We start from the raw sequence: 18,758 nt of genomic DNA on the forward strand, positions 1-18,758 counted from the left end.
TTCAAAGGGAAAAGATTAAAGTAAGAATGTAGTTACTAAGAATGTAGAAGATCTCTAATATGAGAGAGAGAGAGAGAGAGAGAGAGAGAGAGAGAGAGAGGACCTTTTCCGACTACCAATTCAAAAGGGTTTAATCACTCTTTAGCATGTTAACTCACGTTGGACTGTGAAATGAATTCGCTACTTTCAACTTTTTAACAGTCGAGAAGCGACTGACTGGGTAGACGGTTCCATTTCTCTTGGTTTTAATACCACCAAGGATGGATTCCTTAGGGATTGATATGAAGAAATACTGTCTTGTATGTGTAAACAGACACCCGATTAAAATGGATCAAAGAGTATCAGACACTTATGAAATATATAAGCAACAATGTATATAAATATAAATAAATATATATATATATATATATATATATGTATACATATACAATGAGTATATATAATATATATGTATACATTTGTATATATTATATACACACACACACACACACACACATATATATATATATATATAGACATATATATGTGTGTGTCTGTGTGTGAAAGATGAAAAGAGATCCTCTATATCTATCTCCATAATATATATATATATATATATGTATATATATGTGTGTATATATATACACTCATTTATATATATATATATATATATATAATATATACACACGTGTGTGCATATGTGCATGTGCGGATGAAAGAGAAAAAAATATCACTTACAGGGATCTTCGCACTTAAATAACTTAACAAGAAAAATTATAAGAAATTAACAAGATATTTGAAAATGAATCATTCCTTCCTTTAACATAAACTAAAATAGGAATGAAACGAACACAAATAAGAGAGAGAGAGAGAGAGAGAGAGGAGAGAGAGAGGAGAGAGAGAGAATAAACTTTCATTAAACAACCAAAGAGGTTTAATAATTAGGTATTATGTATGGTGATGACGGTAGTGATGTGTAAGGAGAAGATGGAAGTAGGAAATTGTTAAAGAAAAGATTGGAAAGAGAATAGAGAAGAATTAACAGAGAGGAAAAGATGGAATAAGCAATTGCACTCTTCAACAAAAGAAGCAGATAAACATACGAACGAACTAAGAAACAAACATGGAAGGAAAAGTTCAAAGGAAAATCTTAAGGCGGTTTCTTTGAAAGTTTGGCTCAAGGATACCCCCCCCCCGCCCCTCTAACCACAAAGATTTCTGTTTTTTGAGAAAATAAAACATTCTCTTTATCTTTCGTTACAGATTTAATTTATTCCTGAAGTTTCATTTGAAATATTTCTTTTGCAAATCAAAAGACATCACATAACAAATACTAGTTAGGCTATATAGAACAAGAGGAATTTCAATTAGGAAATTAAGGCATAGTTATAAAAATGACTTAAAATACCTAAAACAAGAAATGCCTTGGGCGACCGGTAAAATCAGCATAATCAATTTACTGTGAGAAAATTTGTCTATCCAGATATATTCATAGCAAACCTTGGGAGAAACAGAACAAGATAGATAATTTGTGATACACTTTTAGGGCTTTTTTACTCAACAACATACAGCATGGCGTTATTTCCATAAAAGTACAAATTATGTAAATTTTACATCAAACAACATTCGGACATGGAGCAAAGCCTCTACAAAAACCTCTCCTAATTCCAGAAAAAAAAAAAAGAGAGAAAAATCACACACACACACACACACACACGCAATTATTTAGGGTCCGACAAATATACCTATATAAGGTCAAAGACAAGGAGAAACACTTTCATCAAAGAACTGGTATTCAAAACACACCAGAATTTACAATGATTTCTGGCAGTTAAAATTTTTCAAGAAGACGTAATAAATATAATGGAAGATACCCTCCTGCCACACATGGGAGTTCTCCTTGTCTACTCACCATCAAAGGCACAGGAGACCGAAAAACAACAGAAGATCAAACTAGCAACAAGGAGATACTCTTGACATTGGGTAAATGAACTATAAGTCTTGATACTTGGGCAACAGTTCGCTTGAATTTTAAGAAAGCTACACATATACATATATACATCTAATATATATATATATATATATATATACTATTATTAGCATTACAAGATAGGCTATAACCCTAATTGGGAAACCATGATGCTATAAGGCCAAGTGATCCAACAGGCAAAAATAGCCCAGTGAGGAAAGGAAACAAGGATATGTAAATAAATAACAAGGGAAGAAAAAACAATCAATATAAAATATTCTAAAAAAAAGTAAACAACATCTCATATATATATATATATATATATATAAAAAAGTGTATGTGTGAGAGAGAGAGAGAGAGAGAGAGAGAGAGAGAGAGAGAGAATAAAAACATCCAACACATGATTATGGAAATCAAGAACTTGGCAGATAGAGAACGAGAATTTGGAAAGGAACTATACACGCAATTTATTACTATTTCACATGGTAAAGAAATTGATTTTGATTAAAGAGTAGCTTCATGTTAGCGCATCCTTATTAAAAATGAAAACCGTATCTGAAAATGAATCATAAAGTAAAAGAGGCAGAACAAAATAGTCACTTAATGCCAAAGAGCCATTATGAGAGCCTCCACATCCGTCTATCATTGGAGATGGTTTGTTTCACTTATCACTTGTTTAGGTTGATTAGTCCTTTTAATTCACGAGTTAGACATAATGAGAGAGAGAGAGAGAGAGAGAGAGAGAGAGAGAGAGAAATTAGTAATAAACTGCTACATTATATAACTTATTATAGGTTTTGTGTGTGTGTGAGAGAGAGAGAGAGAGAGAGAGAGAGAGAGAGAGAGAAAATTAGTAATAAACTGCTATATTATATAACTTATTATAGGTTGTGTGTGTGAGAGAGAGAGAGAGAGAGAGAGAGAGAGAATTAATAACAATTACATGACAAAGAGAGAGAGAGAGAGAGAGAGAGAGAGAGAGAGAGAAATAATAACACAATTCATGACAACAGAGAGAGAGAGAGAAAAAAAAATAGTAATAAACTGCTACATTATATAACCTATTATAGGTTGTGTGTGTGATTGTAGAGAGAGAGAGAGAGAGGAGAGAGAGAGAGATTAGTAATAAACTGCTATATTATATAACTTATTATAGGTTGAGAGAGGAGAGAGAGAGAGAGAGAGAGAGAGAGAGAGATTTTAGTGATTAAATGCTACATGACATAACTCACAGAGAGAGGAAACCAGTAGCACAACTACATGACGTAACAGGTTATGCATGGTGATTGTCACAATCGCTCTAATAATTGCTCGTAACGAACGGAATACTAATATCAAAAGCATAAGAAAAAATCATTTATCAGGGCTTCCATTGTTAGGGTATGAAGCTGCGAGGTGTGTCCTGCATTTTTACTCATCGAATAAATTTATCATAAATAACAAAATCTGTAATATTAATAACAATGAGGGTTTATTTTTTATGCATAAAAGTGAATATATTCCAAATATAATTCAATAGCTGATTTCTAAATAAGAAAACGCTTATAGTTACAATAAACAATTCTACAAAGAATAATACATACTATATATATATATATATATATATGTGTGTGTGTGTGTGTACACATATGCAATAAAATCCCCAAATTTCACTATAGCATTTACGCAACAAAGAAAATAAAAGGTAGAATGAAGTACCGAGTACCTTTGTGTAATCATTACGAACATGCCCGATATTTATATTTTACTTTTCACAGCCTTGTGGGGTGGTGAGCTTGCAATGCAGACACACACACACACACACACACATATATATATATATATATATATAAAATGCATGTACAGCTACACACATATATGGTGAACAAAAACTAAGACCTTTGATGGTAAACAAAAATTAAACCTTTGATAGTGAACAAAACTTACACTTTCACGGTGAACAAAAATGACAACATTGATGGTGTTTAGCAAAGGATAAAAATCATAACTCGTAAGTAAACTCCTCCCGGGACATGGAAAAAAGTAGACTAACTTACCGAAAAGGGAAAATCAAAATATAGTAGACTGACTAAACGAAAAAAAAAAAGCAAAACCAAATAAAAGCCGTAAACGAAAGAACAAAACCAGAACGGAAAGGAGGAAAGGAGAGGGGGAAGAGAACTAGGATCCAGGAGGAGCTTCGGTGTTTAAGCAAGATCAATAAGCATATGATACCTGATACAGAGAAGTGTTGCAGGATTAGAAGCGGGATTAAACACCAAGTACAGGGGATCACAATCCACAAACGGCGACCGACGCCGGTCATGCCATGCCGACTTCGTAGTCATGTTGACAACGGAAGGAGTTAAGGATCAAATGCTTTTTTTTGTTTCATTTTCTCTCTCTCTCTCTCTCTCTCTCTCTCACACATACACCCCTACTGTATGTGTGTATGTATATGTATGTATGTATATATATATATATATATATGTGTGTGTGTGTGTGATATATACAATTTTTTCTTTCCTGTCACGATAAGGAGAGAGAGAGAGAGAGAGAGAGAGAGAGAGAGAGAGAGAGAACATACCATGGTCAGAAGGCGTATCCAGTTAGGGAGAGAGAGAGAGAGAGAGAGAGAGAGAGAGAGAACATACCATGGTCAGAGGGCGTATCCAGTTAGGGAGAGAGAGGAGAGAGAGAGAGAGAGAGAGAGAACATACCATGGTCAGAAGGCGTATCCAGTTAGGGAGAGAGAGAGAGAGAGAGAGAGAGAGAGAGAGAACATACCATGGTCAGAAGGCGTATCCAGTTAGGGAGAGAGAGAAGAGAGAGAGAGAGAGAGAACATACCATGGTCAGAAGGCGTATCCAGTTAGGGAGAGAGAGAGAGAGAGAGAGAGAGAGAGAACATACCATGGTCAGAAGGCGTATCCAGTTAGGGAGAGAGAGAGAGAGAGAGAGAGAGAACATACCATGGTCAGAAGGCGTATCCAGTTAGGGAGAGAGAGAGAGAGAGAGAGAGAGAGAGAGAACATACCATGGTCAGAGGGCGTATCCAGTGGGGTACACTCTGGTCAACAAAATGAAATTATGAAATGTAAAATGCTTTCTTCAATTTGTAAAATATTAACTAATGCATCAGAAACTTGGAGCCTTACTAAAGCCATAAAAATAGACTAGTTACAACTCAAAGAGATATGGAAAGCATAATGATGGGAATAATATTAAGAGACAGAAAAAGAACAACATGGATAAGAGAGCAAACTAAAGTAGACGATATTCTAACTTGTATGAAAAATAAATTGACATGGGCAGAAAATATAATAAGAACGACAGACAATAGATGGACATTAAAAATAACAATGAGTCTGTAGAGATTGTAAAAGAAGCAGGGGAAGGAAGAGAAGACGATGGATTGACGACCTAAGAAAGTTTGTGGGTGTCAACTGGCAGAGAAAGCCCATAAACAGACGCAAGTGAAAGGATGTGTTTGAGGTTTTTATTCTGCAGTGGACTAGTAACGGTTGATAATGATTATTTATTTATATATATATATATATATATATATATATATATTTATATGTATATATACACATATACATATATAAATATTTACATATATGTACGTATATACACTCAGATATATATATATATATATATATACATATATAAATATTTACATATATATATACGTATATACACTCAGATATATATATATATATATATATAATCATTATCAACCGTTACTAGTCCAAATGTTAAGAAAACTGTGAATGTATTCAACTGCAAAAATTACAATGTTTCTCAAATCTGATAAATGCACATAACTAAAGTATAAAAACAAAAAACAGATCTTAAACCAGCGCTCTTCCAAACGCGGCTTTCAAACACCCACTGAAACTTGGCAAACAAAACAACAAACACAAAAGAAACAAAACATCAGTGGTGCTTGCAACCTGCTTCTAATAAGCATTCGAGGCCATCATAATTTTTATATTGCCTTTCTTCAAAATGTTTGCATTTAAGGTCTTCATATTGTGCAACATCACGAACATGAATGTCACCTTTGCTCAACTGCAGTCATTATTATTATTATCATCATTATTATCATCATCATTATTATTACTGGCTAAACTAAAACCCTAGTTGGAAAAGCAGGATGCTATAAGCCCAAGAACTCCAACAGGGAAAAATAGCCTAGTGAAGAAAGGAAATAAGGTTATTATTGTCATTATTACTGGCTAAGCTAAAAACCCTAGTTGGAAAAGCAGGATCCTACAAGCCCAATGACTCCAACAGGGGAAAAATAGTCCAGTAAAGAAAGGAAATAATGTTATCAATATTATCATTAATATTATTACTGGCTAAACTAAAACCCCTAGTTGGAAAAACCAAGATGCTATTAGCCGAAAGACTGCAACAGGGGAAAAATAGCCTAGTGAATAAAGGAAATAAGGTTATTAATAGTATCATTATTATTATTAGTGGCTAAGCTAAAACCCTAGTTGGAAAAGCAGAATGCTATAAGCCCAAGGACTCCAACAGGGAAAAATAGCCTAGTGAAGAAAGGAAATAAGATTATCAATATTATCATTACTGGCTAATCAGGATGCTATAAGCCGAAGGACTCCAACAGGGAAAAATAACCTAGTAAAGAAAGGAAATAATGTTATCAATATTATCATTACTGGCTAAGCTAAAACCCTAGTTGGAAAAATAGGATACTATAAGCACAAGGGCTCCAACAGGGAAAAATAGCCCAGTGAAGAAAGGAAATAAGGTTATTAATATTAACATTATTATTATTAGTAACAAAGCTAAACCCCTAGTTGGAAAAGCAAGACGCTATAAGCTCAAGGACTCCAACATGGGAAAATATCCCACTGAAGAAAAGAAATAAGGAAATCACTCCAAGACAAGTAATGGACAATTAAATAAAATATTTCATGAACATTAAAAGAAACAATATAAACTATAAAACCTTAAAAAATAAAAAATGTAAAAACTTAAAAAACAAAAGGAATAGAAACAAAATTCCACGACCAAAATCGTTTTAAAAAAGTAAACACCATTCATAATGGTATTACTAATAATAATGAAATTAATGATTATCGTCACCTAAAAGTCTGTAACATGAAGAGCAAGAAAGATAATAAAAGCCGCCAGAATAATAATAAGAGCAGCAAGATTATTAATAAAAGCAGCAAGAATAATAATAAAAGCAGCAAGAATAAGAATAAAAACACAAAGAATAATAATGATAGCAGCAAGAATAATAATAAAATCAGCAAGAATAATAATGAAAGCTGCAAGAATAAGAATAAAAGCAGCAAGGATACTAATAAAAACAGCACGATTAATAATAGCAGCAAGAATAATACTAAAAGCAGCAAGAATAAAAATTAAAGCAGCAAAAATAATAACAAAAGCAGCAAGAATAATAACAAAAGCAGCAAGAATAAGAATTAAAGCAGCAAGAATAATACTAAAAGCAGCAGTAACATAATTTTCCATCTACTCTGTACGTTTCTTTTCCCTTGACATTTCTCCCCATGAGATCACCCTCGAGTCGGGGAACATCCTCCTCCTTTTGATGCACCTGGACCGACTCAAAAGGCGAGATGTGATTTATGACAGCCATTGTCCGACCTTTCTTGTGTTTGTTTACGTACATAAGCGTTCATACAAGGATTTCATTTGTTCGGTATCCAGGTAAATATATATGTAAATGAGTTTATTCGTGTATGCGTAGGTGCATTAGTCACTCGCATGCGCGCGCACTATATATATATATATATATATATCTATATATATATCTATATATGGATATATATATATATATATATATATAAGCACAGTCTCTCTCTCTCTCTCTCTCTCTCTCTCTCTCTCTATATATATATATATCCATATATAGGTATGTATTTTAACAAAGTATATATATATATATATATATATATATATATATATATATATATATATATATATATATATATATACATACATCAAGCCATCCATTACCTCAACTTCTTAAACATCAATTTTTCACCGAATACGAAAGTAGACAATAGAAGAATCAGTTCTGTAATTCAAATTCTCCTCTATTGCAATATAGCTACGGCGACATAAAATTCATTTATGTTTTAAAAACACAATTCACGAAAAAAGACATTTTAACAAAGATTCTTACGACAACAAACGTCTTGAAAGCAACAAAATGTCTCTTGAGTTAACGCACCTCTTCGTACGTTATCTGTCAAAACACGTAGCAATGATGATGTATCTTTATATAATCATACACTTTACGCTTGGAAAATATATGATTGTAAAACTACATTTCAACCCCTTTGAAATATCAGTGAATAGAGACAATTTCCACACTAGTAATCTCTCATATTTTTGGTTTTATAAATAGCTCGCAAAACTACATTTATACAATCAAATATATACAGCATTCTAAATTAAATTCTTTATAGTGTCAGACCTCTTTTGATTAATTCTAAATAAGAATTTACTGCAAATATGACAAGTAAAACTGTAAAACTACATCAAGACAAAGAAAACTTTAAATATTAATTAATACAAAATGTTTACAAAACACAAACAAATAGTCGTAACATGTCAAATGCTAAAAATAAGCAAATTTCTAATGACAAAGAAGAGCTTAATAAAAGATAATGAGAAAACCCACCCAATCCTTTGTTACTAAGAGTTTATATTAAAAATGAACTAAAATCTTGGCATTAACTTCATCAAAGCCACGCAGAACACGAAACCGGCCAGACTACAAAACATTTGGGGTACAATGTAATCTATCTTATACAGAAGAGTTTAGAATAAACATTGTGCTACACTTATGAAAGTCACGAAAAGAGGCAACTCCCACACAAATAAAAGACAGCTGTTAAGAGATTGGGGTATACCAGAATACATTATTTCAACATGGACACATAGCTTGGAATAAACGGTTTGGCACAAAATATCTCGCTTGGGTTTCTATAACTAGTAATTCCACTCTCTTTCCTTCAATAAATCCCTTTAAGACATTTAATTGAGATCTTTAAATATATATTCTTCTCAGGTAAACGACAAAAAATTATAAGTCATGTTAAAACGCTTGTTCTAAATGGTAAAGCAAATACTTTAAAAGACTGGTAACAAAGGTAATAGTAACTATATATTCCGTAACGGGTACAACCACTTTGATGGTTTATGCAAGGAATTAAGGAACTATCCACAGAGAGAGAGAGAGAGAGAGAGAGAGAGGAGAGAGAGAGAGAGAGAGAGAGAGAGAGAGAGAGAGAGAGCTAACATTAAAAATGACCCAATCCAAAAACTAAAATTTATACTTTGGGAAATCATGTTTGAGATCAATCACTTATTCACAGGATTTATAATATTACGATTATCAGTCACCCCTCTTTCATTAGACGTTCTCTCTTCATTATGTCACCGGTGCACATATTAACTCTTTTTCTCTATCTTTTCTCTCCTCTCTCTCTCTCTCTTATTCAAGCTGTGACTCACTTGACGGAGGTTCTCTCACTCTCTTCCTCAGATTCATCCAGCGGCATCACCCAAACACAAAGAAAGCCTTCGGAGGTACTACATCGATCTTCCTACTTCAGCTCTTCCTTGGAGTTCTAACTCTTCCTTGGGATTACCATACAGGCGATTCAATCTACGCAATAAGAAGGATCACAGGATAACGGGGATTAGGATAAAAGACGTGTCCTCACAAAGCCTTAACGATGAGCATCATCCTTACCTGAAGGAACTTGCCCTCAGCAGGGGCAGCGGTAGCCAAGGGCGAAAAAGCCCCCCACACAGTTAGCTCCTGCTCTGTGTACTTGCCGTGATGGTCTTGTATGGGAACAGCCACAGTAACCAGGGCCCGGCGCCCCCCCGTGGGTGTTAGCCCCTGGGTGACCTCCGTGGCTGTGACCTGAGCTATCAGACACAGCAACACGGCACAGAGCCCCACCGGGGTTGGGGAGGGCAGGAGTGTGTGGCGCGAAGCACTCATCAGCGCGCACAACAACAACCACCCACCATCACTGACACAACCACACTGAAGGCTTGAACTCACAGTCCCTACCTACCTACCCCGGCCTACCTTCTCACCTCCCCCCCCCCCCCAACCTGGACCCACTCGCTCCCGCTGGCACTCAACAATTCCCCCAGCGGGGGGACCCCCGCACTACCCTCTACCATCCCCCACCAGTACTATCCAGGAGCCCTCTCCCCTCCGGTTCGGCAGCAACACCTCACGCACGTATGCACAAACCTCTCTCTCTACGCATAGTTGGAACGCATATGACATGGGCACAGATTAATGGAGTATCCATAATGACTTGGGTAAAAAACAGACAAAAAAAAAAAAAAAAAAACCATAATTATTGGGCGAAAAGCACGCTGCAGCATTAAACCAAGCCTTACACGAGTGTTGTAATTAATATCAGATGCACACGTTCTTCATAAAAGCTAACACCTGTGTACACATGCAACGGCAGATGTGCAAACTGTCCCAATAAACCTAGTAGGCATTCCTCGCAATAGAAAAATTAGTTCTATAATTCTAAAACTACTTGTAATAGCTCGGTAATTGGGCTATACTTAAGTGTTCAGAATGTCTGACATAGCCTGCATACAAATATACATATGAACACTCATCATATATATATATATATATATATATATATATATATATATATATATATATATATATATATATATATATATATATATATATATAACTATAGATAGATATATGGATAGATAGACTCAACCCTTCCCACTCTCTCCACCTCTCACGAAAGTGAGCGTGACCGAAAAGATATATATATATATATATATATATATATATATATATATATATATATATATATATATATATATATTATATATATATATATATATATATATATATATATATATACAGTATATAGCCAAACACTTGCTGTTTATTATATATGGGAGATATATTGCAAATAGGCTCTATGTTGTACTTTCTCGATATACAAAGACTCCACAATGGTATTGAAAAGAAAAAGAAAAATATTCCGCGTAATATCAGTATATATGCATATTGTGGATATACAATTTATCATATTCACATTATACATACATATATATATATATATATATATATATATATATATATATATATATATTATGTATATATATACTCTTCCTTATTCAAATGTCTGGGTTTGGCCAGTTTTCATCGCCATCCTTGCCCCTTCGGATGGGTGATGGTGGGAGACTTTTGTCTTATTGCCCATAGTAAACCAACCCAGAATGGGTGGCCCTGACTAGTACAGCATTGCTGATCATGCTGCGTTTGTTTTATGTATATACAGTATATATATATATATATATATATATATATATATATATATATATATATATATATGTCTTACTTATAACTGTAATCGAACAGTTTAACATGTTTTTTCAAAAAGGCCCATAAAAGAAACACAGGAAATACATAAATCACTATATTTCGGTCAATAAACATTGACCCTCTTCAGGATGTAAAGTAAAAATGACTTACTTTTTTTACTTTACATCCTGAGGAGGGTCATTGTTTATTGACCGAAATATAGTGATTTATTTATTTCCTGTGTTTCTTTTATGAGCCTTTTTGAATATATATATATATATATATATATATATATATATATATATATATATATATATATATATATATATATATATATATATACATAATCCTCCACCTATATTTCACAAGGTGTTAACCTTCCAGAACCTTCCAGTTCTCGGCAAGTATTTTAAAGAGGAAAAAAACTGCTCCTAATAATCCTACATCCTGGCAATGACCAGGCGCATCCAGCGACCCACCAAGTATGAAACCCCTAGTTTGTATCAACATGAGAACAATAAACTTTTCTGAAAACTTGTTCAAGGAATCAATTTACAGACAGAATAAACGCAACCATTGTCTGTGGCTATTTACCTGCGACAATTGGGTATGCTCTTCGCACTCCCCAATATAGATTAGTTCACCAACCTTGGAAGACCCAGGCCTACATGGGTGAGGACTATGAAGCGCGAAGTAGGAGATGATGAATGGAGTATTGAATTAAAATCTAAAGATAGAGACGACTGGCGAAATCTAACAGAGGCCCTTTGCGTCAATAACCGTAGGAGGAGATGATGATGAATACAAAAAGTACATTTCATAGAAATAAACATTCTAATTTTTATTCTTAATTATAACAAAGAACTGAAAAAAAAATCCATAACATAGGTTAAGTTGAAAACATTATGTCAATACTTCGATTTCTGAGGCAGCCTTTAGTGTTAAATGTAGTTTCTTATGATTTTTTCGTTCTTTAGACTGATGGGAGTCATAAGCACTTTTAGAAGGGTTGCCAAAATGGCATCTTTGGACAACTCAGGTAATTTATAATACCAAAATGGAAGTCATTTGGCATATTGCAATATCAAACAATTTTGTAAAATACTTTTTTCATGAGTTTTCTAGTGTAGAATAAATTTTTGAAATTCTTTTTTTTTTCGATTCCAGGTCAGGGCCATCTTTTGAAAGGCCAGATTTTACAGATAGTTTAAGAAATAATGCATACATCAATAGAATGTAACTAGAATATATTGTAAAAAGATAAAAGATTACTATCTATCTTGTGATATAATTCTAAGGCTCTTTACGCAAAATTCGAGATGTCTGTTAAATCCAATAATGCAGAGAAATGCCTCTCTTTCTACCTTCAGCAAGACTGGGTAGCTGCAAATATTCAAGTAACAAGCAGTAAAAAGACTTACTTAAATGTGTAACCGAGCAATATAATGATGACACCCTAACAAAAATGTAGAACATTATGGCCTATGAAGGTGAAAAATTAACAGACGTTCATCAAGACTCAGGCTACAGGTGCCTACCTAAGAATAAATCATGCACTGGGGATAGACACTGAGACGAGAAAGAACAAACTTACTTTTGTGACTCTTGCAGTCCCCTACAGCATTGCCACATTAGGTCGTATAAGTTTTTCCTTGACATCTAAGATGTGGTGGCTCAGTCAAGTTTGTGAATTTAGGCACATTACCTAGTTTTTATCTAACAACACTTTCACAGGACACACACATGGTTCCTTAACTTCAACAACTCATCATCATCAATTACTAAGCCACTTTGGAATTGGCCCAGGTCCGTGTTAGGACCAGCGTCATTGCCCGAGTCCTACAGGAAGGACGGTGCATATTGGATTATGTTTCTGGTGAGTAAAAGAAATGGAGTGGTGCTCGTCGTCTGCAGCAGCATTTAAAAATAAGCTGCTCTTTCCGGGAACCATACACCTCACCCTTTTAAAGGATAGGGGCTACTAAAGGTGGGCCAATCCTTGAGTACTATAAGCTCGATCTAAATATCTAGCTGTGAACATTCAGAAACCGTATTCTGAGCTAGAAAAATAATTGAACATAAATCAATTGTAGGAACCTGAAATATAACGATTCTTCAAGATCAAACTACTGACAAAGCTACGAGACCACCCAGGAGAACGGCAACAGTCGCCTACAAACCTTTAAAATACAAAATAGACACATGTACTGAGAATTTGTTGAGGATTATACCTTGTTCTGGAGGGCTTACCAAAGGATTCTACTTGGTTTAAGGTGTGAGATTTGGTGATAAAACCAAAATAATGACAAACCTACCAGAATATTCCACATACATCAATGATCTGGCATGTTCCACTGGCAAAACGATGATTCTTGACACTCATCAGTGGTTACACTCCGATAGTAGATGCTAATTAAATAGCTAAAGTAGTGGAAGCACTATAAAACATCAGTAGAACTGACAAGGTTGGGTTATTGCAATATTTCAATGACTGTTGTGGGAAAATATAGGCTATATGGGGAGGTGCCAAATGTCATCATGTCACAGTTAATATGGACACTAATGTCCTCAGACTACTCTTTCCATGTACTAAGCATGACCTTGTCCTTACAAGGACATTATTTCAGTGTAACAACATTATTAAAATAAAAATGAATGAATCTGAGATCCAAGCTCATGCGCAAATCAGATTCCTCCTAACCACACAGAGTGACAATCACAATGTAAAACATAACTTGAGTCATGTGTGAGGCGGTGTTCTGGACAGATAATCGAGAAGCGAGATCCATATTCAAAGTCAAAATTTTATCCCAAGTCCACAATCAAGCCTCATTAAAGAAATTTAACTGCGCTGTGCTGACAAACAATAAAGATATATTTTTTATTTCACTCAAATTACTATGGGCCTCTCTTTCTTAGCCGACAATTCTAATGAAAATCCAGACACAAAGTGGACAAATGATCAGCAAACTGGTATGAGATGCTTGATCAGCAACAGTTAGCTTCATTAAGTGGTCTTATACAAACCACTTCGGAGAGAATTTTCCCAAAATAGAATAATTACTTGAAAAAGCGGCAATCACATGATACATATTATGTAAATTGCCACTCATTTGCTATGGTTCAAAGACAGAAGGACCTGAGGTATAAGGCACAATGTCAGATATGTATGCTACATATATGCTGGTGGGTAGAAGGGCTAAGGAAATTCAAGCCTTTACTGGATAAAACAGTAAGAAAGACTTTTTTACGATGCAATCAAATCTAACAAACTTTGTTTAGAATGCTTGATGTGACAAGCCCCCTCAAGAACAGAAAAAGAATCTAAACTAGTGGGCCAAGCCTTTCTACGCTGCATCAAACTATCATAAGTTGGTTATTGATGCTTAGCCTAACTTACCACTCACCTGGGACCTTAAGAATCTTTCATAACTGCATGCAAATCTGTGCACAATAAAAAGCATTAAAGAAGGCAAAACCTGCTATCCTAATATCATTCGAGGTAAATTTTTTAATTATGGTCTACCTTTTAAAAAGGCACTGCATAAGCTTATGTGGCCCTTAGAGGGGAAAGCTAGTACTAAAATCTTGGATAGAATCCATAATAATTCCAACCTATATAGATAAAGGAGAAAGAATTGACTGCAACAACAGCCAAGGTATTTTCCTTCTATCTGAGCAGGTGAAATACTAGCAAGAGTTATGTGCTTTGACTTAGCTTTACATAATTATGAATCTGTGCTACCAAAGACCCAGTGCACAAAATAAAAGAGGCAAAACTGAGTGATACGTGACTTAAAAAGGTTTGCATAAACACTTGAGGAAATAACTGTTGACAATAAAGCAAAGAGGATAAATTCAAGGTTGAAGAAAGTAAATACACCAGGAATTAATGGGAATACAAGTAGGATGCTGCAGCATGGTGATGGTAGTGTACAGTATGTTTGATTGAGGGAAAAGTCCCAAATAAATGGAATAAAAGAATATCATTTCTAGTGTTTAAAGGTATATGCTAACTTCTCAGGGAGGGGGTGGACTCCTTCAGGAGTGATGCAATGTCCTAAGAACGATACTTCGTTAGTGCCAAAGGTACACTTATCGTACCAGACTGCGAGGCCATTCTGTTGTAGGAGGTCAAGTATGATGCGTAGGTGACGAAGGCGTTCCTCTCTGGAGGAAGAGAACACAAGTATGTTGTTCACAAATATACAGAGGAGGAGAGGTCCCATAAGATGAAATCCATAACATAATAAAAGTGGCCTCAGCATTACAAAGGCCAAAACTCGAGTAATTGAATGTATATGTACCAAAAGGAGTGGTGATGGCGATCTTGGAGATGTCTTTTGAGATCAAGGGCACTTGATAATATCCCTTCAGGATGTCGACCATGGAGAAAACCTTTGCTTTGTGCAAGTAGGAGGTCATGTAAGTGATGTTTGGGAAGGGGTAGTGATCTGGTTTTGTCTGCATGTTCAAACATCTGTAATCCCCACACCTTTCTTCAGGATGATGTGTAAGGGTGACAATCATGGGCTAGAGGCCTTTTGACAAAGGCACATTTATTCCTTTTCGGCGAACATTTGTTTGGCGGCTGCGAAATGATCCGGTGCCAGACGCCTGAATCGGGCGAATACTGGGAACCCTATCATCTTCATATGGTGATAAATACTATGTTTGGCGGGAACTGTGGACATTTGGCAGTTCTGGATGGAAGATTTCCAGGTACGACATGAGGAGGTGGGCGTAGGCGTCCGTATATGTGCTGATATGGAGAGTGAGGTTGGAGGGGAGGGATTAAAGAGGTGTCGACAAGATTGAGTAATGGTTGCCTAAAGGTCGGTGAACATCAACCAGGGGGTGGAAATGTGAGAGGAAATCCGCACTGAGAATTGGCAATGTAACGTCAGCAACAGGAAACTTCCATTGATATATGGCGCTTGCAAACTTAATGTGAAGGTCTCGAACCTGTGAGTGGGGATAGCAGATCCATTGGCAGCTACCAAGTGGACGTCGGCAGGCTTAGATAGAATACCTATTATCCTTGAGAGTGGCCTTATTACAATAGAACAGCAAGCCCTTGTGTCTACCAAAAATCACACACCTGTACCTGCATTATGTAAAAAGAAAAGATTGGTGACAGGGGAGTGCACCGCCACAAGCAATGGCCTACTTACACCGTTTTTGGCCACTGGCATCTGTTTGCACATTTCTTTGCAGCAGCCCCTAATCTGGAGTTGTAGAAGCATAACTGCGGCCGATGGGCATCAGTAAGTAGCAGTAGAAGTCGTTAGTTGAAACGTGAGCACGTCATGGGGTAGGCGTTTGTGTCCTACTGCATTTACATCAGCTTCGGTCAACATTGAATGATTGTCCTCTTTGTCAGGAGTGTAGACATTGATGGAGGTCTTAAAGATGGTGAAGTGGCTCTTCATAAGGGCACCGACTTAGGTCATGAGGTCCTACATAGGCAAAATAATGTCATCAGGGATGGCAGTGCGTACAGGTTCGGGTAGGTGTTGTAACCAAAAGGCATTAAGTAAGTTCATCTGCTGAAGAGAGCCATCTGGGTCAGGTTGCAAGTGAGCAATACTGGTCATTTCCCTGAGAGCGAGCGAAGCCTTTTGGTCCCCCAATGGTTGTTGAGAGAGCTGAAAATCTTTGGCTATACGGGTGGCTGGCGACAGCGAGTGCTCCTCCAAGAGGTAGGTTTTGAGGGCGTCGTATGCTATTGGGGTGTCTCACCAAAGCCAATCTGAGATTTCCAGGAAAGTGTCCTTGTGGATTGCCACGAGAACACAGTCTGCTTTGGTGATTGAGGGAGTCACACCGTTAATGCACTGAAACCACGAGAATGGCTCTGTACTGGTGAAGGGCGGTAGTCAGGGTCAGAGGACAGCGTAATCAAACAGTAAGACACGGCAGTGAGGGGGAAGGTAGGCAGGAGTTGGAAACTCTAGTGGTCACTAATGTGCAAGGCACCGTTAGGTGATAACTGAGAGGCAAGGTGAATGAGACTCGACTTTATTAAACAGACATCGACCATAAATACCAGGACTGGCGAGAAAGAACGTCAAAAAAATTCGAACAAAATTTAACACGGGCTATCAGGCTTATAAAGGTTGTTTTATTAACAGAACAGGGATGAGCGAGTGACCGTTACATTGTACGAGCGTGTATCAAACACGTACGGTACACTCCTGATTCTTCAACTTCTGAATCTGTATTATTGTCCTTGATGTCTTCTTTTGCTACTGATCCTTCGTCTGATACTTTTTCTTCTTTTCGTTTTATCATTCCACTTTTCCACTGCTATTCCAGTCTTTTCTTTGAGTATCCTTTTTTTATGAGTAGTAGAAAAGTTTTTTTTTTTTTTTTCAACCAACAGACTTGCAATAATATCATTACTTTACAGCTACGACATTCCCTTTGGTGTAATTTTAAAGCTGAATTATTTCAATGTATAGCATTATGGGGAAAAAATACGGAATCGAAATAAAAGGTCAAAAGGAAAAAAAAAATATCTACTGTATACCTTGCTGAAAAAATTCAGGCCACAAATGCAATATCCACAACCAAAACTTCGAGAAATTGCCTTTCAAGTGAGTTATTTGCTATTTATGCCAATGATTGGGTAGCAAAAATAATACTGCCGTGAATTCTGAAGGCATTAATGAATTTTATATATAAATCTGAAATTAGTTTCATTCATTTATCACGGAACCTATGAAAATTTTAATTTTTAGCTTTAACCAATTTTTACTGTCTTCAGGAACCATCGAAATTAAACAAATAACGAACATAGTGTACAATACAAACCTCAGTCATCTGAAATACACTGCAACTGTAAAATGATTGACATCTTAATCATTTTTATATATTGTGTATACTATTAACAGAAACCAAATAACTACTACCTCTTGTAATAATAATAATTATAATAATAATAATAATAATAATAATAATAATAATAATAATAATAATTTCTACTATCATTATTACACTATTAACGTGAATATCTGCCGAAAAATTTACACAAGACCACAAGTAGAAGGTATTCATCCATCCAGAGCATTTCATGATTCATGAAGCTATGCACACTCGTGGTGGGGGGGGGGGGGGTTGATAAAATGTGAAAAATACCCGTCAAAAAATAAAACCATAGATGGCAATTCTATATTTGAAACGAAAATGATATCTGAACTTTTCCCAAGTAAAAGTATCCGGATATACACTTGAGGTAAATTTCTTTTTTTTCTTTTTTTAGCTGATAAGAAAGATGGATGAAAGAAGAATGAGGTCAGTCAGCTAACTAACCATGGTAGGGGATAGTTTGCAAAGTTAAGAGTAATGTAAAGTGTGGTTTGGCCACACTAGTTAGAAAAGCAGAATGCTACAAGCCCAGGGGTTCCAACAGAGAAAACAGCCCAGTGAGGAAAGGAAAAATGGA

This window comes from Palaemon carinicauda, chromosome 1 (assembly GCF_036898095.1).
Source record: "Palaemon carinicauda isolate YSFRI2023 chromosome 1, ASM3689809v2, whole genome shotgun sequence".
NCBI classification, from domain to species: Eukaryota; Metazoa; Arthropoda; class Malacostraca; order Decapoda; family Palaemonidae; genus Palaemon; species Palaemon carinicauda.